We start from the raw sequence: 26,017 nt of genomic DNA, 5'->3' as shown, positions 1-26,017 counted from the left end.
CAGAGGTGTTTGGTTGCGGTTCCCTGGCCACCGCACCAGTTATTTCTCTTGTGGGCTCATTCAGTTCTGGAAAGAGCGTGAGCAGGTTCTGGATAGCTGGACGGGAAGAAGAGGCCATGTTTTTGGGTTGCTCAGTGTTTCAGCGCAGGGTTTCAAGAGTGTTTCAGACTGCCAAAATTTTCAGAGGTTTCTCTCAGTTTTTCTGTCTCAGTTTCTGCCTCCTCCGCTTCGGTTTATAAAGACCATGACACAGAGCCAGCCACGCGCATCGCGCGCCTCTTGACATCCGACAAACTGGCACGCCTTTTCATGGCACATCTTTTGATAAAGTGGGCACGCCTTTTGATGGCACGCCTTTTGATAAAATTGGGCACGCCTTTTGAGGGTGCACCATCTCCAACGGTCCGACATGACCCCATAAACTGTCCCGACATTTGATTCCGGTTAGCCTTCTACAACGGTCCGGCATGACCCCATAAACTGTCCCGACATTGATTCCGGTCAGTTTCTACAACGGTCCAGCATGACCCCATAAACTGTCCCGACATTGATTCCGGTCAGCTTCTACAACGGTCTGGCATGACCCCATAAACTGTCCCGACATTGATTCCGGTCACCATACAGTGTCCTCTACACCGTTATGACACCACCATACAGTGTCCTCTACACCGTTATGACACCACCATCCAGTGTCCTCTACACCGTTATGGCACACCCATCCAGTGTCCTCTACCACGTTATGGCACCACCTTTCAGAGTCTTCACCAACGGTCTGACACGACCATACAGTGTCTCCTATCTTTTTTTTTATTTTTATTTTTATATTTTCTTGTTTATTTTTATGTATTTTCTTGTTTTGTTCCTCTCTTCAAACTCAAGTTGGTTAGTTTCTATCCTCCTTGAGTTTGCGGGGGGCTGTTAGAATTTACCAATTTACTCTTCCACCTACCATCTCCACTAGCACCCACTTCACCTACCACCTCCACTACACTACACCTACTACCCAAACCCTCTCCTATATAATGCCACTCTGATTTGTAATACAATACAACAACACAGATCAATCAATAAGATACATAAATTCTTACACTTGATTGGTTTTCCTTAAGAAAGTAAGACTTAATGATTATTTTTCCTTTTTTTTTTCTTTAGTGGACTTTTTCCAAAATTTGTTATTTTTTTATTATTTTTCAGGTCATCTAGTCTAATAGTATCTATATATATATATATATATATATTTAAAAAATATTAACTAGCATATCGCCTGTGCTATGCACGGATTGTGTTTACAATTATCTATATATGTAAATTGTGATTTTTAAATGCCTTCTTTTTTTTCTTTTTTTTTAAATGCCTTTTTTTTTTCTTTTTTATATTATATTAAAGTTCAATATTTTGATAATAATCATATGTGTTATACTTTTCAAGGAATTAAATTTTTTTATTATTATATTATATTAAAGTTTAATATTTTGATAATAATCATATATGTTGGACTTTTCAAGAAATTTCTTTTATGCTTGTTGTTAATGCATTAAAGTGTTGTTATGAGGGATAATAATCATATGTGTGGGGATTTTTCAAGGAATTTATATGTGTTGGATTTCAAAGAATTTTTTTTGTGCTTGTTCTTAATGCATTAAAATGTTATTATGAGAGTAAAACTTGGGAGTTGAGATAAATTAATAAATGCTAATTTTTTTTTAAATCAAAAAGTAAGAAATTTAGATTAGAAGATTGGAGCTCCCACAAGGCTTGGGTTTAAAACCTTTTTTTACTTAATATATAGTATAGATAAGAAAAGTAATAAAATAATTTGCTAGTACAATAATTGCCAAATGAACTTATTGCATGTTGAGCAGGAAGCTGCATATACCAGGCCAATCCTTTGATTATGCGAAAGAGATAACATAGAATAATGTATGATGGTGATATGTAGGTCGGATTCGACTAGATTTTCCAACACAGGTAGAAAAACCATCTCTATATAAATCCAGCGATAGCTTCAACTTTGCAAGGCAAGTGAGAAAGAAATCTACACAAAACATTTGTCATAGTTAGATTGATCAGAGAAGTTTCTAGTTGTCCTCAAAGGCTTCCAATATTCGATTCAATGTGGAATGTTGGATCCTTTGAGGTCAATCGAAGACTTACTCTTCTTTGAGTTATTGACGTTCAAGCAATTTTCGTGATACAATAGTTTGCCAGATGTGTGGTCCAATCTCCATTTGAAACAAGTGGTCAAGTTTCTATCTGAAAATATTGTCTGGTATTGATTAGTCCAATAGCTAGCTCCAGTTCAAGAAGTGTCTTCTCAATAGAGGTGTCATGTGTCGTCTTATAAATAATTAGATTGATTGGGGAAGTTTTCAACTGTCTTCAAAGGCTTCCAATATTCCATCCAATGTGGATTGTTGGGCCTTTGAGGGTGACTGGAGACTTTACTCCTCTTTAAATTATGAGTAATGCTAGAGACCCTAAATATTTTACCAAAAGTTTTACCAAATGTCTCACATGGGTGTGGGACCCACATGGGACCCACATTATGTGGGACCCACACCCATGTGAGACATTTGGTAAAACTTTTGGTAGAATTTTTGGGGCCTCTAGCATTTTTGTTAAATTATTGACATTCATTTAGTTTTTAGGGTATACTTATTGTCAAACGCATGGTCCAATCCCCATTTAAAATATTGTCTGCTATTGAGTAGCCATCTGAGTTAGTCATAGCATTTTTGTTTTTAATTTTAAAAATTTGTATCAAATTGTTTGGTGCAACTTCTGTTTATAGTTTATTAAACAGAAATAGTTTTAATAAGTTGAAAAAAAACTCATTACCAAAAGTTGGTAGAAAGATGCTTTTGATTTTTGCTTTATAATTATCAACTTTTAGTTTATAATAAGTTGCATTAAATAGACTCAATAACAAAAAGTTTAGGGACTCAGATTAATTTTGGCCAAGAATGGGTTGTGTGGTGGAAATTGAAATTGAAATTGTGTATTGTGAGATTCATGTGTAGAATGAATTTGAATCACATGTTGATATTTTTGGGTAAATTTGAGTATATTTTTCAAGATTTGTAATATCCCTCATTAACTAGTTTAGCGAGTTTGTCTCTTTGGCCTCCAATTCAAAGGTATCTCCGCAAGTCTTCATTGGTCTTATAAATAGTTGGATTAATCGGAAAAGTTTTCAACTGTTCTCAAAGGCTTCCAATATTCTATTCGATATAGGCTATTGGGCCTTTGATGACAATTGAATACTTATTCCTCTTTTAGTTTACAGTAAGTTGTACTAAGGGAGTGTTTGGGAATCAAATATTGTAGTCAAAAACTTTAATGTCAAATCATTGTCTCTACTTTGTTATAGGTGTTTTTTTTTTGTAAAAAAAATCAATAGAAAAGTCTAAATAAACCCTAAATAGGCCCAATAGATAGCTTAACGGGTTTGTCCCTCTAAGCTCCAATGCAAAAGTGTCTCCTTAATAGAGGCGGCTTGTGTTGTCTTATAAATAATTAGATTGATCGGGAAAAGTTTTCAACTGTTCTCAAAGGCTTCTAATATTCTATCCAATGTAGGACGTTGGGCCTTTGATGGCAATTGAACACTTACTCTTCTTGGAATTATTGAAATTCATTCAGTTTTTGCTTTGGACTAGCACATGACGTCTAGTTGGGTAAAAATCTTTAGTGTGGTTCAAAATTAATTGATGTAGCGTTTTTAGATTGATAGTTCATAAATTATGGATTTTACAGGATTGTCGTAAAAAAGTTTTGTTTTCATACATTTTGTTAAAAAAAATATGAAAATAAATATAAAAAAAAATGAAAGAAAACACCAAAATAAATATGATGCAATTATATGAATATAATTATCTAATCAACTTAATTTTTTATATGATTGATCTACTCAAATGTTGTTAAAAGCATGTTTAGATTGGCAATCTGTAAATTACGGATTTTACGGGACAACCATAATAAAGTTTTGTTTTTATATATTTTGTTAAAAGAAATATGAAAATAAATGAAAGAGTGAAAGAAAACACTGAAATAAAATATTATGCAATCATATGATTACATTTATCTGTTCAATTTAATTTTTTTTTGTGTAATTATTATTTTTTTTTTGGTGAAATTATAGATTTTTCTTTTTTTTTTTTTTGGTTTTTTTTTGTTCTTTTGAAATGAAAAAAAAAAAAAAAATGCTCTGAGCTGTCATCACGACATCCATGGGCCAAGGTTCTGGAATAATTGATTATCAGCCTAATTTAACTCAACCTAAAAGAAAAGACCCATCACCGAAACATCAATGAAACTCATTAACCACCCCCTACCGGGCCCAAGGTTCAATTAGAATATAACCCAATTTACATGCTGGACACTTATCATGCTCTTATTATTATCTTATCTTATTATAAACTATAAAAATTACCATGACAAATGACCATTGCAGGTCACAGACCAACTTCACGTGACGGATTTGGACTACATCATTATTCAACTCTTTGACCCTGATGAATCAACTATGTTCCATGCAGAAATTTTCATATGGAGGTGGAGCACATACATATGACTCTCGAGTCGGAATGTTTTAGAGTGCTAGTAATTGTAGAGGGATGAAGATGGACTTTGCGAATTGAAATATGAAATGATTATTGTACTTTAATTTTGTTAGAATTCAATTTCAATCATCTAAAAAATTATTCTGAAATCATTCTAAAAAAATTCACTTTAAAATATCCTAACTCAAGAATCACTCTAATGTGAGAGCCTCTACACATTTTGTATACAAATTTTTTATACAAGTAGTACCGCTCCTGATGAATTGAGCAAAATTTTAATGTCATGGTAATACTAATAATACGTGATATCACTAATCAATAATAAATTTATATATGGTATGTGAACACCTTTTTAGTTTAACTCTACCAACTCAGAAACTGATGGATCAACAATAATAACTCAAACTAATGCCTCTCTCAATTTCAAAGAGTAACTAACTTGTCATAATACATAATAAAGTAAACCATAAGAAGTAATTAAATGATAATAATATCACCCTTCCACTCAACTTTTTCTTGGGTAAATTAGCCTCGAATTAGAATTTTTTGGGCTTAGCCAACACACTTCCAGGGGATTCTATTTGCACCCAAAAAATCATTAAATAGGTCCAATTTCTCAATACAATCTATTAAATTATTTAAGATTATAATTTACTTTCAATACTTCTTAAGTTTTTTTCCCAAATTACCTTCAAGGAACATCCAAATAATAAATAAAAAAATCCCAAATTATACCACTTAAAAAAATTCTTTCAAAAATATTTGATGATTTGATATTTATTACTCTCTATTGTTTCAATTAGGATTTTTCCGAAAAAAAATAAAAGAAAGAAAAAGTGTTGTGTATTCAATATATTTATCCTATGATATGCTCATTGATGCTTTGAGAGTAGTCTCAAGATTAAGTAATTGATAAATAGTATATTTAAATTGGCCATATTTCTTGATATTAATTATTTTTTCTGTAATGAAAATTAAAGGATGAAAAATAATAGATTTATAATAATTTTTTAATGATTATATCCACAATTTTATATCATTTGTTGATGATTATGGCAGTTTATAAACGGTCATCCCCCTATTAGCCTGTAAATTTCACAACAAAGGGCTTTTCACCAAAACCCTCCGAAAACGAATCCCAAACCCACCGGAGCGAAGCTTCATGTACCACATCCATCTTCAAGTTCTGTCTCAAGTGTACTTTCTTGGAAAACAAATAAGGAGGGATTATATACTAGTGAGACATAAAAAATAAATAAATAATAAATAAATAAATTTACACAAATATTGAAGGATGCAATGCACCTCCACAACTTTTCACTTGCATCCTATTATATAATCACTTACGCCTTGTATGTTTTTGAATTTTTTTTTATTATTATTTTTTTTATCTATTGCATTGTGCTGCAATTTTCCTAACAAACGACCACCTTTCCAAAATTAGGTTCTTTTTCCATTCTCTTGCCCCATTTACATATTCAACAAAAAAAATGAAAAATACAGGAATAAAAAATTATAGTTTAATATTTATGGGAATATTTGCGAGGGACGACTTTTCAATCATCACAATAGTATTACCTTTGAGAGGGGCTTTTGTATTCGAGACCGGTGGTTTAATATATGAACTTTTGTTGTTGGCCGGTGTACTATTAGATGCTGAGACATTATGATTATGTGTTGTATATATATATATATATATTGTTGTTTGTTTATCCTTATGTATTGGGGGGACACGCATTGAAACTCGAACTCTCTTTTATATAAATGTGTAATGAGAAGTTGTTAATGGGATCAATAACCTAAGTGTTGTTGTATGTCTGACATTAAATTATGAGATGGTTATGTGATGGCCTGTGAGCCTCGTTCAGTTTGGAAGTTGTTTTGTTGAGAATGGGGAATCTGTGGCTTATTATGATTAATGTGGTGGTATCGTAAGGGTTGGATTATAAGGCCTGGGATGTGTTGAGTTTAAGGGAATATGAGACTTTAAAGTTTTGTGGAATTGGTGAAGTTATGTGAGAACGTCTGAGGAAGTGTGAGAATTGTATCTCGGGTTAGTGAGAATGGTACTGTGTGTGATGTTTAGCATTTTGGTTTTGTTGGTCTGTGAGTTTGTGGTGGTCCTATTGATTATAATGAGGTAGTATATGTGTTGAGATATTATTAGATATAAGATGGAGTACATGAATGTAAGAATAATTTGGTGGTTAGTTGTTAGAGGCATTCCTTGGGAGGAAGAATGGTTGTGTTCTCGATTAGTGAGTGTGGCATTGATGAAGATTCTTTTGTGTTTAGAGTTAAATGATTGTCGTTGACTATATCGGTCTAATGTTTGAAATGTTAGGATGTGCTCACCATATAGATACAGGAGTGTTGACTTTTTTCAGGAACCATGGGGTATGATCTAGTCAGGAGGAATCCGGGGTGATTCAAGGGATATAGGGGGATTTCGGGTAGAATTCCATTGGGGGTGATAGTGTTGGGAGACATGTTGGTGTTTGGTACCTGTAGACACCCCATTTTTGACCGACTTTAAGACTCAGACGTCACCAGTTGAGTGCTCGGTGATATTGCATATTGTGCTCGTTCTGAGGCTTCAGAGTCTCGGTTGCGAGCCTTGCCTCCGGACTTCGGGACTCTTTTGTGCTTTGCCTCGGTTTGTGAACCAAGTCCTATTTTCTCTGTTTTCTCTTCCCGGAGGGAGGGAGAGGTCTCGTAGATCATCTCTCAATGGCTGTAGGCTACGTTTCGTGGTTGTAGGCCATCTTTCCCGTTTGGAGCCTGGTTTTCAGTTTTTGGAGCCGTCGGCCGTGTGCCTCGGTTCGGGACCGCTTAACTATCTCCGTTTGCTCCGATTTTTGGCACACATCTTATTTCCTCCCTTTAGAGGAACACTGTGGCCCTGGAGACCACCTTCGTGGTCATACGCCACTTCCGGTGCCTAACAGCCTGTTTTCGGGGGCCCGAACCGCTTGTTTTGGCCCCCGAACCTTCGTTTGCATCCGTTTTGGTCCTTTTTTGGTAGAGACTCTATTTTCACTATTAGGGAGGTGGTAGGATGGTGGCTGGCCACCTATTCCCCTGAAAAGCCAATTTTCTCATTTTCTCTCTCCAAAACCCGATTTTTCTGACAGAAAGTTGGTTTTTCCCACTTTTAAGCCACATTTTCTGGCTTTTCATACCACCATTGTGATCTACTCATCTGGGAGGCCACCAATATGGGTAGGCAGACCAATAGTTCATCTTGACCCTTTTGACCCCTCTCTAAAAGCCAGTTTTTCTCTCTCTAGGGTCACATTTTCTGGTTTTTCTCTGCAGGTCTGTGTTCTACTTATCTGGGAGGCCACCTTTCTAGGTAGGCCGACCAGCAATTGTTCTTGACCCTTTTGACCCCTGTTCGGCCGACCAGGGGGAGTGGTTGGCCGGCCACTTCAACTGGCCGGCCTGCTTATTGCTTTTGTCCCCTTTGAGTGTGATCTAGTTGTGCCAGCTGGGGACCATTTGGTGCATCCTCCATACACGTGTATGGAGGATCTTTGAGGCTTCCAAGAGAATCTTTGGCCTCTCTTCTCTATAAGAGAGGCCCTCCTCTTCATTTGTAGAGGTTAGACACTTTTGATTAAGGCTCATCACCTCCCACCTCCATTGTTACTATTCCAAGCTCCAAAACCCTAACTTCTTTGCTCCATTTACACTACAACCCATAGCACCACACCATCATCATCCATTCCAGCACCTTGGAAGTCATTTGCAGAGGTTGAAAGCTCACCAACTTGGTCCAAAAGCTGCTGGAGGTCGGCTCTTCAAGGGTAAGTGTCCATTTTCCTTAAACTTGCATTTTTTTTTGTTTCATTACTTAGCTTCATTTTCAAGTATTTTTGGGCTTTATTATAAACTATAAAGTATCATATTTTGAGCTCCTCTTCAACTTTGTTTAAGGGAACTTTGCTGTTTGAGGTCATCTACTTCCCCTTACCCTCTATCTCTCCTTTAGGGCTATTTTTGCATCATACTTTAGCCTTACTTGTGAATATTTTCGAGATTTGTTATAAACTGGAAAAAGCTTTTTTTTGACCTCCTCTTTAAGTTTTCTTGAGGTCACTTTTCTGTTTGGAGTCATCTCATTCATTGCATGCTTCATTCCTTCATATTTAGGACTATGCATTAGAGCATTTGCATTGGACTTATTTTGGCCTCTTAGCCACTAAAATCTAGGGTGGCTTTGATGAGGTTTTGAGCTTTAAAATCATAGAGGGGTGACCCTCTCACCCCTCATTTTCTTTACTAGCATCATTAGCTTTCCAAAGGGGCTCTATTTTGCATGCATTGGAGTCACTTTTTGGGCCCAATTTTGTGAGTTTTAAGGTCTGCCTTAAGTCTGTCCAGGGCCCTTTTGATTATATTTTATGTCTACAATGCATGTGTAGAGCAATCCCATCCAAGGCCTTTCAAAGGGGCCTTTCTTTGAATGCTTCCTTGACTAATTTCAGTGCCAATTTTGTGAGTTTTAGGGCTTTCATAACTCATTTCCAGAGTTGGTTTGGTCATGCTAAGTGTCTATCTTGTATGTGCTTAACAATCCCTTGCATGGCCTTCCAAAGAAGCCCCTTATTTTTCCATGCATTGGCTGCATTTCAGTGATTATTTGGGCATATTTTGGCATGTTTTATTCACTGTTTTGGGCTGGTTTGATGAGTTCTCATTTGCTTCATATACATGCCATGTAAACCATGCTTGCTAGCCAATGTTGCATGCTATTTTAGTCCATCATGTTAGCATCTTTTGGCCATGCTCTAAACTGGAAATGTGCATGTTTTGGGACTACCTTGGCTCTGTCTTTTGACTTCATGATCAAATAATGCTTTCTTTGTATACTTGTGGTTCAATGCATTGGACTAGTTTTAAGTTTCGGGGCTTATTCCATGCATCGGGTGCCATATTTCCATGTTTCGGGACCATTTAGCATCATGTTTCAGTGCTGGAAATTACATGCTTGTAGGCCATCTTTCATCCATTGCCATGCTTTGGTAGAGTGGCATTTGATGCCTTAGGTTCGGTCCTCGGTTTGCGTGCATGTGTGCACGCATTTCGGTTGTCTCTTTTTCATCTAATGGCCACTGATGTGAGTGTGGTTGAGGTCCACTCATGATTGGTGTAAGTCCATCATGCATTGTGTGTGCCTTTCAATTCATAGCATTGTGTAAGCTAGGTTGTATGTTAGAGTATTGTGTATACCATTTCATAGCATTACGTATGCTAGGTTGTATGTTAGTCGCATTGTGTATGCCATCTCATTTGCATTCTGTTTGGGATAGGAGTTAGCCCATGCACAGGAAACGAGGGACGTTTCATACACCGAGTGACGGAACGTGTCTCAATTCCCGATCGCCGACACTCCGGATTACCCATGATGGAGTTTAGGTCTTGTTGTGTTTTCATGTGCATTCATTTCATATTGAGTTGTGCAATTCGACTCCTCGTCCATCATGCATCGATATGCGTGATTGGTAGCACGAGGATCGAGGACTACACTCCCTGAAGAGTAGTCATGCATACATATGTGAAAATACTTTGCCATGCCCCTTTGTTGCTCTCTGTTGTAGTAAATCATAAATCAGCGGCCTTCTGGAGCTTTGCACAATATTCCGAGAAAAATTACAAACAGAGGCGAATCGGGGCATCGCAATGGATTTCCGCGCCAGGCAACTCAAGCATGTATCATTCCACCATTCGGAACAGAGCTGAGGCAGTCCATAGGCTTACATGCTAGTTTATTGCTTTCCTAGTTGATTTGTTAATTAATTAGGGTTTTGTAATATTTAATTATTCATTCCGGACTGTAATTATTTATTCGGACTGTATTATTCCTTCGGACCCTCCGAGCGAGGGCACAACTGTAATAAGTGTGCGTGCGTGTGATGCATGTCTTCCAACCCCACGTCTTTCTCCCTTTTATTTACCTGCTTATGATGGTTAGATTAGGACATGTTTCAATTAGCATACAGTATGGTAGCATGTTTGCATTCATTCATCTGTATTGCATGCACCGGGCTCGGCGCATCATACTAACTGCATTGGTATTTCAATTCCGAGTTGAATACTTGTTAGTTGTAGCATTTCACATGCCATCTTTAGAATACCCGAGCCTATCTTAGTTGCATTTTGCATGTGTTGCATTAGGCATTGCTGTATAGTTAGGATCATGAACGGATTTCTAACATAGCTTTTCTTTTGGCTTGGAGTACTCGGTAAGTGTTTATGCTTTAGCATCTTTGCATGCGTGTGAGTGACTGCCATGATAGCATGCTTACCATGAGGCTATATGCTTACATGATATAACTGCCTGAATCCCTGTGGGTGAAGGTTGGGTTATTTGGATTGGAACAATTCATCGACTGTGAGTTTTATGGCCACTTGATAGTGGCAAAATCATGTTTTCTAAGCCCACCCGAGGGTGGCAAATCCACGTCTTAGCCTACTTGCGGGTAGCACCATCAAACCATTTTCAAAACAAACATGAGATGTTTTGTTCCAATTCAGGCGACCCAGTCTATACTTGTATGCTGTGCGCGTCACATAGTAAATCTAGGCTAATAACCAGAATAAGAACGCATAATGTTTTCAAAACTAGATATCATGGTTAGTAGAGGCCGATCTTTGATCGGGCGAGCGGGGGTGCTCACGAAGTGACCTTCCCCAATCGTACCCAAGTTCCCGAGCCGAGGTAACTTTGGTGATGACGGACACGTGGCCTTAGGCAACGAGTCAGGATTTCCTAAATTTCCCCAAAATAAAATATTTAGGTAGCGGACTCTGTATCTGGCAAAGCAGTCCATGTTTGGCACTTCTTTCAAAAAATCTGTTTTCAAAAACGATTTGCCGGATTTGGACTCTTTGATGATTTCATCGGTTTTGCATTGCACTCTGCGAGATTAGATACAGGACCGTGACACAAATTGAGTCCGAACTGTAGTGAGGCCCGAGGGCGCGTCTACAGTCTCTGGCGACTCTGCTGGGGAATTTAGAGAACTTGACTCGAACTCATGATATCTCGTTTTGACTACACTTATGTGTTTCTTTGCATTGCATTTGGATTGGTGCGCCTAGGACACCGTGTTTGTCATCTGCTATTCCTGTACGGTTTGCCAGAGGCTTGCTTTGTCAAAGCACGCCATAAGGCTGACCGGTTATGGGCTCTGCCAGTATGGGAGCACAAACCTCGGTTTTACCGGGGCACCCTTTTTGACCATTCGACCCAGTGCATATTCGGAATCCATAGTGACCATTCCAAACTAGGACAGGTTGCTTACCCGTTTATAGGTTGTTTGAAACCGCTGTGTGCATAGTGAAACCCTAGTTCCTGACAAAATAGGACAGGGAAACCTTACCCCAACATAGGGGTGCTTTGGCTCTCACTTGTTTGTTATGTGCTTTTAGAGTGCGTCTCTATACGAATGCATGTATCAGTTTGCAAGTTTGGGCATCAGGCTTGCGGGCACCAGTTCAGTGTTTTTGGGTATTAGGCCTGCGGGCACCGGTTCAGTATTTCTAGGTATCAAGGGCCTGCGGGCACCAGTTCAGTATTTTCGGAATCAGTTATCTGCGGGTATTAGATTCAGCTTCGGGGACAGTGATTTGGGAATTGTAATTTGGGAATAATGATCGGTCTTTGAGAACAGTGTATTAATTGAGTGTTAATTATACCCGACTGTGTGTTGTGTTTATTTACGCCGTTATGCCGTCCATTTGTCTGCTCGTTTATTTCCTTATTATTGCTTTATTTATCTTTTTGCTAGGCAGCTTAGCACAATTGCTTCAGACCAAGCAGATATTCCCCAAGCACTCTGGATAAGAGGTCGCCGACTCAATCGATCTGAGGATCTGGTCGACGGACAACCAGTGTTTCACTCTCTACCCCCGGTTATCAGACGGAAGCTAAAAAGGCGCAGCATATCTGAGCAAAGGTTGCCAGAGCAGCGGATTACCCTATCAGTGGACAGTCGAATTGAGATCCCAATTGTTTCTATAGAGATAGACCTGCCAGTAGTCCAGACAGATCAGGGTAGCATGGCGGGACCGACAGGAGTTGAGGAAATAATGTGTCAGATGCAGGACACCATGAGAGCCATGCAGCAGGATGCTGTTTGCCAAGATGAATTTGCCAAACAACAGGCCGAGATCATGGCCTAATAGGCAGAGTTAATTGCCAGATTGCAACAACAAGCCGGAGCATCTGCTTCACACCCAGTTCCTCCCTCACTTGGAATCCCGGCACCCAAAGAGGCACCAAATGTCCAGGCAGATACGGACATACCGACGGGGCCAGCTCCGCCCCTGATTCTGCCCCAGCTATCTAAGGCACCTACGCCTGTCAATCAACCGGACTCTCCCTTCGAGTTCGAGGTAGACCATACAGCACTGAAATTGAGCAAGCTCGAGAAGTTGTTCAAGAAATCCCAAGGGGTAAAGGCTATCCCGGATATCGAGGACGGATATACCGACGTGGCCGTGACGCTGCCGGATAGGTTTAAAATGCCGCAAATTGATTGTTTCGACGGATCTGGGGACCCCATGGTGCATCTCCAGTTATTTTCAGATATACTACGGCCAATGGGCCTCACCAGACCACAAAAGCTTTCACTATTTGGCCGGACCCTGTCAGGTGTGGCCGCTATCTGGTATGCAAAGTTAGAGGATGATGTCAAGCGGAATTGGGATGAAATGGCCGAGGCCTTTGTCGCGCAATACTCTTACAATACCCAAATCGAGATTACGACCCGAGATCTTGAAACAACAAGGCAGGAGCCTAAGGAGAGTTTCTCGAATTTCGTAACTCGGTGGAGGGCGAAGGCTTTGATGATGACCCTCAGGCCTACCGACAAAGACCAAATCAGGATGATTGTGCTCAATCTCCAGCCAAAACTGATGCAAAAAATGATTGTGCTCCCCTTTCCCACTTTTTTAGATCTACATGAAATGGGGGTACAAATTGAAGATGTAATAAAACAGCGTCTGATTGACCAAGATAGAGAGCAACCCTGAAGAACTTTCAACTGCAACAACACAGGCACCAGCAATGCCACAAATGCTAGAGCTTCAGAAGTAAGCGTGGTCACCACCATTCCCCCTCCCCTTCCAAGACCCATGGCAGCTACACCTTTCTCCGGCGCGTCCGGAAGCAACACACAAACCACTCGATTCTAACCCAGAGGCCAAAGAACCTTCACCCCACTGTATATGCCCCTGTCCAAGGCTCTTGGGGTATTAATCAGGAAAGGGCATCTAAAACCCCTGGAGCCGAGGCCATTGCCAAATCCACTCCCTCCTTCCCATAACCCAGCAAAATACTGCGCATATCACCAGCAACATGGTCATGACACTGACCAATGTTTTAGATTGCGTCATGAGATTCAAGACCTCGTTGACAAGCAGGTGATTGTAACTCCAGAAAAACCCAATGTCACAACAAACCCTCTCCCACCACACAACCAAGCTCCACTTCCCAAAAGAATCAACTTCATCTAGACTGGGGTTGTGTCTTACGATCCCAGCGTATATATCACTCATTCCCACCTACCTAAGCCGGAGGTGCTCCTTCCGAACTGCACTAACTCTTTGTGCATGTTGGATATCTCCAGAACCCAACCCGAGCCAATGGTGGTGATTGGCAAAGATAGAACGGAGGAGATTTCAGAGGATGATGGAATTGTTCGATCAAGATTTGAGCAGTCTGGGAGTGTCGCTGGGGAAGCCTATGATCCGAGTACATTCTGCCAGCAGGCCAGTTTGAGCCTAATATTGAATTTCTAGAGAGGGCAGAGCTGTGTGTGATCTGAGGAGATGAATTTGAGCAGGGAACAGATGGTTTGACGGTTGTGGAAGAAGACTTGGCCAACCTCCAGTTTTTCAATGACCAAGATCCAGGAGACGCGGCAGTCAATTGGTTTGATTATGAGGAATCGGCAGAGGCTACTGGGTGGCTCGATGACTTGCCAGACGTTGTTGACGAAGCTCAGTTAGGACAGGGCCCGGCAGGGGCAAGTATATCAGTGATGGCCGGAAGGGTCGGAAATTAGAATGAATCGCCGGAGAGCGCCGGTGCTAAGAATTCCGCTCGAGATTTGGGCATTATAAATGCGGGAATTATTGAACAGCCAGCTGTACTGACGCAGTTGGAACAAGAAAGGTTTCAGGATGCCGAGAGAATTAGGAAAGCTAAGGGCCCTGAGGGGACTGAGAGTGCTGTGTGCACGAAGATAGAGAATGCTGCGAGCATGTGGGCGGAGAGTAATGCGGATGCAGTTGAACTGGAGCTAGACAAGTGTCTGTTGGCTGCCGACGGAATGTGGTGGGAAGACGATGATTTATGTCTTGCCCATACGGATGAGGATTGGGGGAGTAATCAGCCAGATGATACCTGGTGTATCGGTGAGGTCGATCATATGACGAGAAGCAGACGGTATTTCAAGCCCCCGCACTTAGACCAGCCAGAGGCATCTGGGAAAGATAAGGAAGCTGAGAGACAGAAAGAGAAGCAAGTTGAAGAAGAGGCTGTACTAAAGCAGTTAAAGAAGATACAAGCAGACATCTCCATCTGGGGACTACTTATGGCATCGCGAGTGCATCGACAAGCTATCTTATCGGCCATGGACAAGGCCAAGCTCTCTATAGACACCACGCCCGAACAACTGGTGGGCTTAGTTTTTCCGGGAGGCGCTACCCCGATGTTGACCTTTTCTGACCAAGAACTGCCACCTGAGGGTGCGAACCACAACAAGCCACTCTACATCTCCGTGGAGTGCAGAAATACAAGGATACCTGTGGTGCTTGTTGACACAGGATCCGCCATCAATGTATGTCCAGCGAGGACTGCCTATGCAATTGGCTTGAAGACCGCGGACTTTGTGCCAACAGCCCAGGTGATTTGGGCTTATGACAACACAAGCAGAGAAGTCATGGGGACAGCGAAAATTCAGACCAAGGTTGGGCCGGGGCAGCATGAAATTGACTTTCACATCCTAGAGGTTCCTGCAACTTTCAATCTGCTTTTGGGGCGGCCGTGGCTACATCAAGTGAAGGCAGTTTCTTCTACCTTGCATCAAATGGTGAAATACCCCCATGGAAAGGGAGTAGCCATTGTTTTTGGGAATTCATCGGTCCATCCACCGCCGGAAGTATCTACGCCAGTTTTGGAAATTGAGAACGGTATGGAGGATGTGTTCTTATCCGGTTTTACCCTAGCTGAGGCCCGGGTCGTGCAGAATATCTTAGCTGTTAATGAGGGGGTGTACATTAGTGCACAATTGGTATACCTCATGAACAAGCTTCAACATATCCCCGGGGTGGGATTGGGAAAGAGCGGCCAGAAGGGCGTCGCAGCATTGGCCGAGGTGCCACATAACCCACATACCTTTGGCTTGGGTTATCTGCCCACCAAAGAGGACTGGATAAGGAAGGGTAAGGAGATGGCTGGGAGAGCCAGAGCGAAGAAGGCGGGGAAGCCTTTTGACTTAATGCACCGGCCCATTCAGGGTACCCTGAACAGACGCTTCGTCCGGGAGGGGGAGGACTTTCCGTTCTGTGGCTTCCCAGAGCCGTGGCTGAATGTGGAGAGGAAATGCGTGCCGGGGTTTGAGATTTTCTTTGACCTACAGTTACCCAGGGATGACGTTGCCGAAGAGCAGACAGACCCATTAGCTGAGGCTGAGCAGAGTAAGGAAGTGCAGTCTGAGGACGCTGAAAATGAAATGGGGGTAGCGCTGGCATGTCTACTTTCAGATCCTCTGATCGAACAGAAGTGCTTGGGGGATAATTTCTCGGTATGCGTGATCGAGAATGGAACGACTGTGGGCCTACCAGTAACTATTTTGGATGCATCTATCGCACCCTCTCTCATTTGGCAGTATGAAGAGGGATTTTTGTCCAGCAGTATCGGGTCAGGTAGTGAGCCGGAATCTGATTCCAACGAATCTTGTGAGTCGGAATTAGGTTCCAGCTCAACTGAGTCTGAGTCTGAGTCTGGTAATCCTGGGGGTGATAACCCGGATGCCACAGTCTTGTCCAGGTCATCTTTTTCTTTCTCTTTTGAGTCTGTTGTAACCGAGGAATCGGACGATTTGGATGTGCTTAATGAGAATCAAGTAGCTGTGGTTTCTGAGTACTTTTCTGTGCCCTTGATTTATTACATTAATTCAGACTTTCAAAATTTTGATAAAAACGACGAGGAAGAAATTCCTCCGGTTTTGCAACGCTTAATTGAACAAGAGCAGGAAAGATTTGTTAAACCCTTAATGGATGAAATCACTACTGTGAACATCGGTACTGAGAAGGACCCGTGGCTGGTCCAGATCGGGTCCACGTTGTCTTCGGAGGAACGCGAGCGCTTAGTCGCTTTATTAAAAGATTTCAAAGATGTTTTCATGTGGTCCTACGAAGACATGCCTGGAATCGATCCTGAGATTGTACAGCACCGGATCCCTCTTAACCCCGAGGCTCAACCCGTTAAACAAAAACTCAGGAGGATCTGCCCGAACTGGGCCCTCAAGATTAAAGAAGAGGTCACCAAGCAAATTGACGCAGGTTTCTTCCTAGTATCTGAATACCCAACTTGGTTGGCTAACATCGTTCCGGTACCAAAGAAGGATGGCAAGATCCGAGTATGTGTGGATTTCAGGGATTTGAATAGAGCTTGTCCGAAGGACGACTTTCCCTTGCCGCACATTGATGAGTTAGTGGACTTCACAGCGGGGCATGCTTTGCTTTCGTTTATGGATGGCTTCTCAGGCTACAACCAGATAGTGATGGCACCTGAAGACCGAGAAAAGACTGCCTTCACCACCCCGTGGGGGACATACTGTTACAGAGTGATGGCGTTTGGGTTGAAGAATGCTGGAGCTACATATCAACGGGTCGCGACCACAATATTGCATGACATGATCCACAAGGAGGTTGAGGTGTACGTGGACGACATGATTGTCAAGTCCAAAGAAAGGGAGGGCCACTACACCGCCTTGCAAAAGTTCTTTCAAAGGATTAGAGAATTTCGGTTGCGGTTGAATCCTCAGAAATGTACGTTCGGTGTTACAGCAGGGAAAATGCTGGGGTTTCTGATTACACAGAGAGGTATCGAAGTCGACCCTTCCAAAATCAAGGCCATCCTAGAAATGCCACCACCAAGGACTGAAAAGGAGGTGCGAGGCTTTCTGGGTAAAGTGTAATTCATAAGACGGTTTATCTCAAAATTAACCTTGACTTGTGAACCACTTTTTGGTCTCCTGAAGAAATGAATGAAATTCCAGTGGGACGGTCGATGCCAAGCTGCTTTTGAAAAGATCAAGGAATATTTACAGAACCCACTCGTGTTGTCACCGCTGGAGCCGGGGAGACCATTGATATTGTATCTTTCAGTAACTGAGACTACAATGGGCTGCATGCTCGCGCAGGAATCGGAGGACAGAGTGGAGAGGGCCATCTACTATCTGAGCAAGAAGATGCTAGAGTATGAGACTCGCTACACACCGTTGGAAAAGGCTTGCTTAGCTTTGGTATAGGCTACCAGGAAGCTGCGGCACTACCTGTTAGCTCACTCCATAATGTTGGTTTCATAACTCGATCCCATCAAATATCTTTTTGAGAAACCAGCACTTACGGGTAGGCTAGCTCGTTGGTTGCTGTTGCTTTCCGAATTCGATCTGAAATATGTGACACACAAGTCGGTCAAGGGAAGAACAGTAGCAGAATTCTTAGCTGATCATCCAGTGAAAGGAGGTGAAGCAGTTGAGTACTTATTCCCAGATGAGTCCATTTTGCATATCGACGACGAGTTTTGGACGATGTACTTTGATGGAGCGTCCAACCAGTGTGGGTATGGGATAGGGGTGTTACTAATAACACCCGACAAATCCCGTATCCCTCTAGCATTCAAACTCCGATTCAAAGTCTCGAACAACGAAGCAGAATATGAGGCATGCATTGCCGGTCTAGAAGCAGCCCTGGAACTAGGGGCAAAACGGTTGGACGTCATCGGGGACTCGAACCTTGTTGTATCTCAAGCGAAAGGAGATTGGAAAGTCAAAGAAGAAAAGATGATGATGTATCACCAGGCCTTAGATTTGTTGATTCCTTGGTTTGAGAAGTTAAACTTCGCTCATCTACTAAGAGAGAACAACAGGTTCGCAGATTCTTTAGCAACTCTATCTTCCATGATAGACATCCCGTTTGGAGTTCGGATGCGTCCAGTCATCATTGATCAGAAGTTTGCGCCGGCTTACCAATTGCTACTATAGACGAGGTTCAAGATGAGAACCCCTGGTATTACGACATTTGGAACTTCTTGGAGAAAGAGGCGTATCCACCAAGGGCGAATGCCAAGGATAAAAGGGCAATTAGGAGAATGGCCATTCAATTCATCATCTGCGGAGGTAAATTGTACAAGAGAGGTCATCTGGGAATGCATAAGCTATGCGTTGAAGCTGAAGAATCAAAACGCCTGATGGAGGCCATCCATGGAGGAGAATGTGGAGTACATATGAACGGGGTAATGCTGGCATGGAAAATCCTCAGACAGGGTTACTACTGGTCCACCATGGAGGAGGATTGTATCGGCTTTGTTCAGCGATGCCACAAATGTCAGATCCATGCAAACCGCATGAACATCCCGCCATCAAAGTTGTACAATATGACTTCGCCATGGCCATTTTCAGTTTAGGGAATCGACGTGATCGGGGCTGTCACTCCGAAGGGGTCTAACGGGCATGAGTTCATCCTGGTCGCAATAGATTATTTCACGAAGTGGGTTGAGGCCCAATCCTATGCGGTGTTGAAGGCGTCGCACGTTGCAAAGTTCATCAGGAACAACATCATCTGTCATTATGGGGTCCCGAACGAGGTCATTTCAGATAATGGTTCCCACTTCAAGAAGGAAGTAATTGACTTGTTGGAGAAATACAACGTGGCTTTTCATAAGTCATCCACATATCGGCCGCAAACCAATGGAGCGGTCGAAGCCGCGAACAAGAATATCAAACACATATTGCAGAAGATGGTGGAAACCTATCGGGATTGGCCAGACAAGCTGCCGTTTGCTCTGTGGGGATACCGAACTTCAATTAGAACTTTTACTGGGGCGACTCCGTATTCATTAGTTTATGGGATGGAGGCCGTTCTACCTATTGAAATTGAGGTTCCGTCTTTGCGAGTGCTAGCTGAGTGTCAGATAGCCGAAGCAGATTGGCAACAGAGCAGATTTGAAGAACTCATGCTTTTTGACTAGCGCAGACTGAAAGCCCTATACCATGTTCAAGGATATCAGCGCAGAATTGCAAGGGCTTTTAACAAAAAAGTTAAGTCCAGAAATCTAAAGGAAGGAGATTTGGTGCTCAAGGACAACCGAGCTCCCATCCACGACCCAAGGGGCAAGTTCAGACACAATTGGACTAGTCCCTACATCATTAAAGCTATCTGGTCAGGTGGAGCTGTGGTTCTAATGGACCTAGATGGCTTAGAGTTCTCGCAACTGATTAACATGGACAAGTTGAAGAAATATTACCCTTGAAGGGCTCGCTAGGCCGAAAACCCGAAAGGGCGACCTAGGCAAAAGTTAGAGCATTGAAAAAATTTGAAACTATAAAAACTGAGCTCGCAAGGTTGAAAACCCGCAAAGGGCGGCCTTGGCAAAAGTTAGAGCGTAAAAGGAGAGCGAAAATACTCGACTGAACCTAAGCCTGAACTACGTAAGGCTTGATTCCCATCTTTGGGATACGTAGGTAACTTCATCCTGAAGTTCAGCCATAAACTTTTCCCCGATCAACTTTGTCCATTTGATCATCTCGGTCATCTTTGTCTATTCAGCATTTAAGAATTCGATTATGATCTCCGGTGCAGTGCTCTTCAGACTAGGGGCAACTTTCCGTTGCTGTGCAGTGCCACGGTACTCTTCAGACTAGGGGCAACTTTCCAGTTGCAGGGATCCGAGGTTGTGCATATCAGTGATAGATTTTAGGCATGTCCAGTTCTGATCCATATCGAAAATGGTTTTGAAAAGTTTTAATAAAAGTTGGCTTTGTTCAAATTAATCTTTTTACAACTTAGACCATTTTTGGACCAAAGCAGAAAATTTTCAGTACCCACAACCTTCAATTTCATTGATTTCAATACAGAGTTCTCCTGCTCTTGCATACAAATTGAAGTTGCTTTTTTATTACAATCATAAAGAAAACTTGAAAGTTCTAATAAAGCAATAAATCCGGGGCATAGCTAAGTCAGGTGTTCCTGCGTCCCCTCCCAGAGCTGGTCGAAGCCTCTGATGCCAAAGTAGGCCCTTCTTGTGCCTCTTCATTGAGCCAATCCAAGCACTCATCAGACAAGGTGCAACTGAAAGTGGGAGCAGGAGCCAGGAGCTCTCTAATCCTCCATGCTGTGGCATACCGGGCAAGCTGTGCGCCTCGAACCGGGAATGCAGCAGGGTACTCTATCCCCTCTGGCGAGCAAGTCTGATCATGGCCGAACTGGCGCCGGAACCGGAATGAAAAGTAGAACATACAGTGAGTCAGACCAATCAACTAGATCCCGGTCTGCTGGGACATGCTATAGCTCATTGCCGGAAGATTGAGCCAAGGACAGCGCCAAGCAATGCGATCCGCAGACAAATTGCACATCCAGTCGAACCACCATCCCTCATCAAGGGCATCGACTAGTCGTTGTCGGAAGAAGTAGCCACGAGCTGAGTAGACTGGGCAAGAGTCCACAACCTGCAATTTATCCATCAACCACACCTGGGGAGGGATGAAAAATGAGAGAATAAAGAATAGAGAGATGTACGATGAGAGAAAAGTAAGAAAAGGGTTTTGTGAGAAAAACCGAGCCTGAGGGCCGAGTGATGTGAGCAATATAAATGTGAGAAAGGGTGGGAAACATTACCTGCAGCAGTAGTGGACTCCCCGCTAATCTAGTCGTCTCTCGGCGATAGAAAGCATCCAAGCCCATCAGCGTCTCGGCCAATGTCATGGCAATGCGACTCTTTCCTTCTTTCAACCCTTGAGCAACTTCAATCAGACGGATGCTAGATCCGCTAAAGCCCGGGGCAAGCAAAAAGTGAGATAGCATGCACAAGCAAAGGGCGTGTTGCCGAAAACCTTGCCAATAATGGTCGCCGCGGTTCCCGGCATCAGAAAAGCGATGAATCAAGCCAAGGATATCCAATTCCCCGCTGCAGATCAGAGACCGAGCATCATGCATGGTGAGCCCACACATCTGTCCTAAAGCTTGGGCATGACCGAAGCGAAGCTGAGACAAAATCTCTTCATGGCGCTCAGATTCCATCAAAACTTGAAAATCTTCGATGGTCGGACACATCTCTTGCCCACCGAAGCTAAAGACGTGTGTTACCGGATTCCAAAATCTCACCGCGGCATGAAGGAACAGAATGTGCAGCGAAGTACGACTCAGCATGAATAGTGCATTCAAGCCGAAACCCTGAAAGTTCAACTTTTTCGAGCCATCTAGAAAAGCAATCCAAGCTGTGAGATTTTGGGTGAGAAATGATTCCATTTTGGTGCAAAACTAAGATGAAATGAGAGAACCACGAGGCTGGAGTTTTTAAAGAGGATAAGGCACTGTTCAGAGGACATGTGTCAAAAATTTGGTGGTTGCCAAGCTAGGTGGCCGGCCGGCCACCTTTTCTGGTAGGCCGACCACCCCTCTCTCCTCCAATGCAAAAAGCTGGTCGGCCAGCTCCCTTAGGTGGTCAGCCATCAAGAGGAGGGTGGCTTTAGTCTTGTTCTAGCTTCTAGAAGAAAGTTCCAAGCATTTCCATGCATTGGGGGCCTTAAAGGTGCGAGTTTTCCTCCGTTTCGGATGCGTTCCGTCACCCAGATCGTCCGAAGTGTATTTGTTTATCGAGTTGTTGTTAAATCCGGCTTATTGAGTTGTTGTTTTTGCTTATCGAGTTGTTGCTTTGCTTACCGAGTTGTTAAGCTTACCAAGTTGTTGAGTTTTGTCGAGCTGTCGAGTTTTGTATATTGAGTTGTTACTCTTTGTTTAATCAACGTTGTTGTGTTTTGTTTATCGAGTTGTAAACTTGCTAAGGTTTTGTTCTTTCTTAGCAAGTTAAGTTGCTTTGTTTGTTGCGTCGGTTCACTACCTGACTTGGCAATTTTCAATGCATGATTTCCATTCAATCTCATTTTCGTGCAAAATAATGCGATGCGATGCAAGAACATAAAATACAACACTTTTTTCAAAAGATGTTTCATTCCATCACGTTTCCTTTGTTACAACATTTTACAACAAGGGTACAGGTTTTACAGAAAATAAAACTGCCTAATAATGTACAACGTGCTACAACTACTAGTAAAAAAGGCAAATAAAGCAGGAACATCTGTGCTCTCAAGCATAAGAAGAAGAGGCTCTCTTCGTCCTCTTCTGCGGAATAGCCTCAGTGCCATCATCGCCATCCGAATCGGAGCCACTGCCCTCGGAATCCTCCTCGGCATCACCTCCGCCCTCAGAGCCAGACTCAGAGTCATCCTTTCTGCCAGCAGATGTCTCTAACTGACGATGCGCAGACTTCTCCTCCTCACTGGACTCCTTCTCAATAATATGTGCTCTGCGCCCGCCTCGTCTGCGAGACGACTCCCCTCTCCCGGCCCCTCGAGAAGGCCTAGATGGCCCAGCTCCTCGGGAAGGCCCAGATGGCCCGGCCTGTGGTCTGGTATATATCGGAGGCATCTGAAAAGAAAGAGTGCAGTTTGAATACATCAGCCAAAATATGTATATCAGATGTACAGATAAAAAGCTACATGGAGTGAATGCATGCCAATATAGTACATGGGTGTGGTGTGTGTCAGATGTGCTCTCCGCATACAATCGGTCAATCAATGTATTGAAATGTTCAAATTCCGCATGTCATCAGAAATGTGATAAATGCAAGAAAGCTAAGCAGTACCGAGACGCCCATGATGGACAGCTGCGCCTCTCTCCGCAAGACCATGCCTTCGAGCGAGGCCACTAACCCGAGTAACCCCTTAGCATACTCCATGGTAAGCTGTAGATGCAAGTGCAAATCATCAGTGAATGAATGAATGTCCAAGTATCTGAGTGATAAAGCAAAGCTGTAAAACATACCGGTGGTGAGTCAGGGTCTCTGGTGTATGGATGATCTGGCATGGGAGGCTCTAGCGGAATTGGGTAAGAAGCCCCGTATCTCCATCCCGTCAACTCAGTCGGGATACCTGGCCATCCGGCATCATGATAAGTCGGGGGAATCGGAGGAACCAGTCCAGCCCCACCTCTGGATGTGCCAGCCCTACTGCCTGAAGGAATGTCTCTGGCTCGGGCGCAACTCGAAGACGGCATGCCTGTAGGCCTCCTCGAGGGAGTACGAACACCTATCAATAGAGGCATCAAGTAAGTGTGACGGTAAGTCGCGTACTCCCCGTCCTCCAAATGCAGCAGTGCATCAATGCCCAGCTTAGCATCAATGACACCCTGGGAAGTAAGCCTATTAGCGAGCCGTATACCGTCTGGGGGTGCTGAAGGGACACTCGGCTCAGGGAAGCCCATAGTCTGACGAAGAAAGCGTTCTCCCAGGAACCAGGCCCTCCCCACTGGCCCCTCGAACAAGATCCTATACCGGGAGGAGGCCCATCCTCTGGCAAACTGGAATCGGAGATCCCCACCCAGAAGCGCCCAGGGCTACCACAAGATCTGCGAATAGCCAATGCATAAGCCGATTAGAAATCGCAAATGTCCAAGCATGAATCAAAGATTTACACAGGAAGAACTGAGAGTTCTGACATACCTCGGTTGCCCGCACAGTGTCAAAATACTGCCGTAGGTAAGAGAGAGTCTCTTGGGGCCGCGACCGGTATTGGCCCTCGAAGACGAGTGAATAAGGGGTCATGAGAGGGGCCTCCACCTCAAGCTCCGGGGCTAGCGTCGGAAAGTACGCGAAGACCCATAACTGTGGAAAACAGGGCAAAAGACATCAGAATACAGAATGCTGAGTGCAGAATCTGAATACAGAATGCTGAGGGCAGAATGCAAGTACAGAATGTAAAGTGTGCCGTGTGTGCAATATACAGATAATGAAAAGTAGAAATGTGAATCAAGAGGGCAGAAGGTACCTCCCAGGCTCTCTAATAACCGCCGACTATGTTCCCCCGCCCGCGGGAGGTTGCACTCATATAGCAATAGAGAGTAGCCAAGCTGGCGCCACCCCAGTCATACTGACTAACCTGCGTAAGGTCCACCAGGGCACTCAGCAAATATAGCCGAACGATGTTCCCCCTGTCGGCGAACAGAGTGGTCTCGAAGAGGAACATCAAAAACCCGCGGGCGTACTGTGCAATCTCCTCAGGAGTCTCGGGCTCAGTCCCCCTGAACTGTGTAGAGAACCAGGTATATCGGACTCGGCCCGAAGATCGGTCTACCGGTGGGCAAGCTCCCAACAGATGAATCCAGGCTGCCTCCCACTCGCCCATGTCCTCGTCGTAAGGGATCGCCCAGCCTCCCACGTCAAGGCCCGTCAAAACGGCGAAGTCAAATGGGGTCATGGTCATGTCCCCGGCAGCTGAGAAATGGAAGGAGTTGGTGGTGTCCCACCATCTCTCTACCAAGGCGCCTATCAATGTCCGGCTAGCTGGATAACGAGATATCCCGGTACAAAAGGTCCCGAATCCTGCCAGATCAATCCAATCGCGGATAGCCTCCGGGAGCTCCGCGTACCAATCTCTCGCGGCAATAGAACCATATCCTTGCGTAACGTGGGAGGATGTCTGCATTCATAACAAACACATGTATTCAGTTTCAGAATGGAATGAATGAACTGTATGTAAATAAAGGAAATGTGCTGTGTGCAAATCAAATCAACTTTCAGTTAAATGTGGGCTGCGTGTTCACAATCAAATTTGGGCTGCGTGTTCAGATCTCAAAAATTTAAAGTTTGGGCTGCGTGTTCAACTTTCATTTAAATGTGGGCTGCGTGTTCACCTTCAAATTTGGGTTACGTGTTCAGATTTTAGAAATTTAAAGTTTGGGTTGCGTGTTCAACTTTCAGTTAAATGTGGCTGCGTGTTCACCTTCAAATTTGGGCTGCGTGTTCAGATTTCAGAAATTTAAAGTTTGGGCTGTGTGTTCAACTTTCATTTAAATGTAGGCTGCGTGTTCACCAATTAAATTTGGGCTGCATGTTCACATTTCAGAAATTTAAAGTTTGGGCTGCGTGTTCAACTTTCAATTAAATGTGGGCTGCGTGTTCACCTTCAAATTTGGGCTGCGTGTTCAGATTTCAGAAATTTAAAGTTTGGGCTGCGTGTTCAACTTTCATTTAAATGTGGACTACGTGTTCACCTTCAAATTTGGGCTGCGTGTTCAGATTTCAAAAATTTAAAGTTTGGGCTGCGTGTTCAACTTTCAGTTAAATATGGGCTGCGCATTCACCTTCAAATTTGGGCTGC

The 26,017-nt window shown here is 43.1% G+C and overlaps 1 long non-coding RNA gene across 1 annotated transcript; it reads left to right on the top strand.

Annotated features, from left to right (window-relative positions):
• Positions 1-2,015: 2,015 nt before the first annotated feature.
• On the top strand, positions 2,016-4,731 carry LOC114312107 (uncharacterized). The gene is made up of 2 exons (XR_003646743.2): positions 2,016-2,323; positions 4,454-4,731. It is a non-coding gene; the product is annotated as an uncharacterized LOC114312107 (long non-coding RNA).
• The last annotated feature ends 21,286 nt before the right edge of the window (positions 4,732-26,017 follow it).

This window comes from Camellia sinensis, chromosome 11, assembly GCF_055761805.1.
Source record: "Camellia sinensis isolate YWXY chromosome 11, ASM5576180v1, whole genome shotgun sequence".
NCBI classification, from domain to species: Eukaryota; Viridiplantae; Streptophyta; class Magnoliopsida; order Ericales; family Theaceae; genus Camellia; species Camellia sinensis.
Note: the sequence above shows the minus strand (reverse complement) of the source record. Positions and strands in the feature narration are given on the sequence as shown.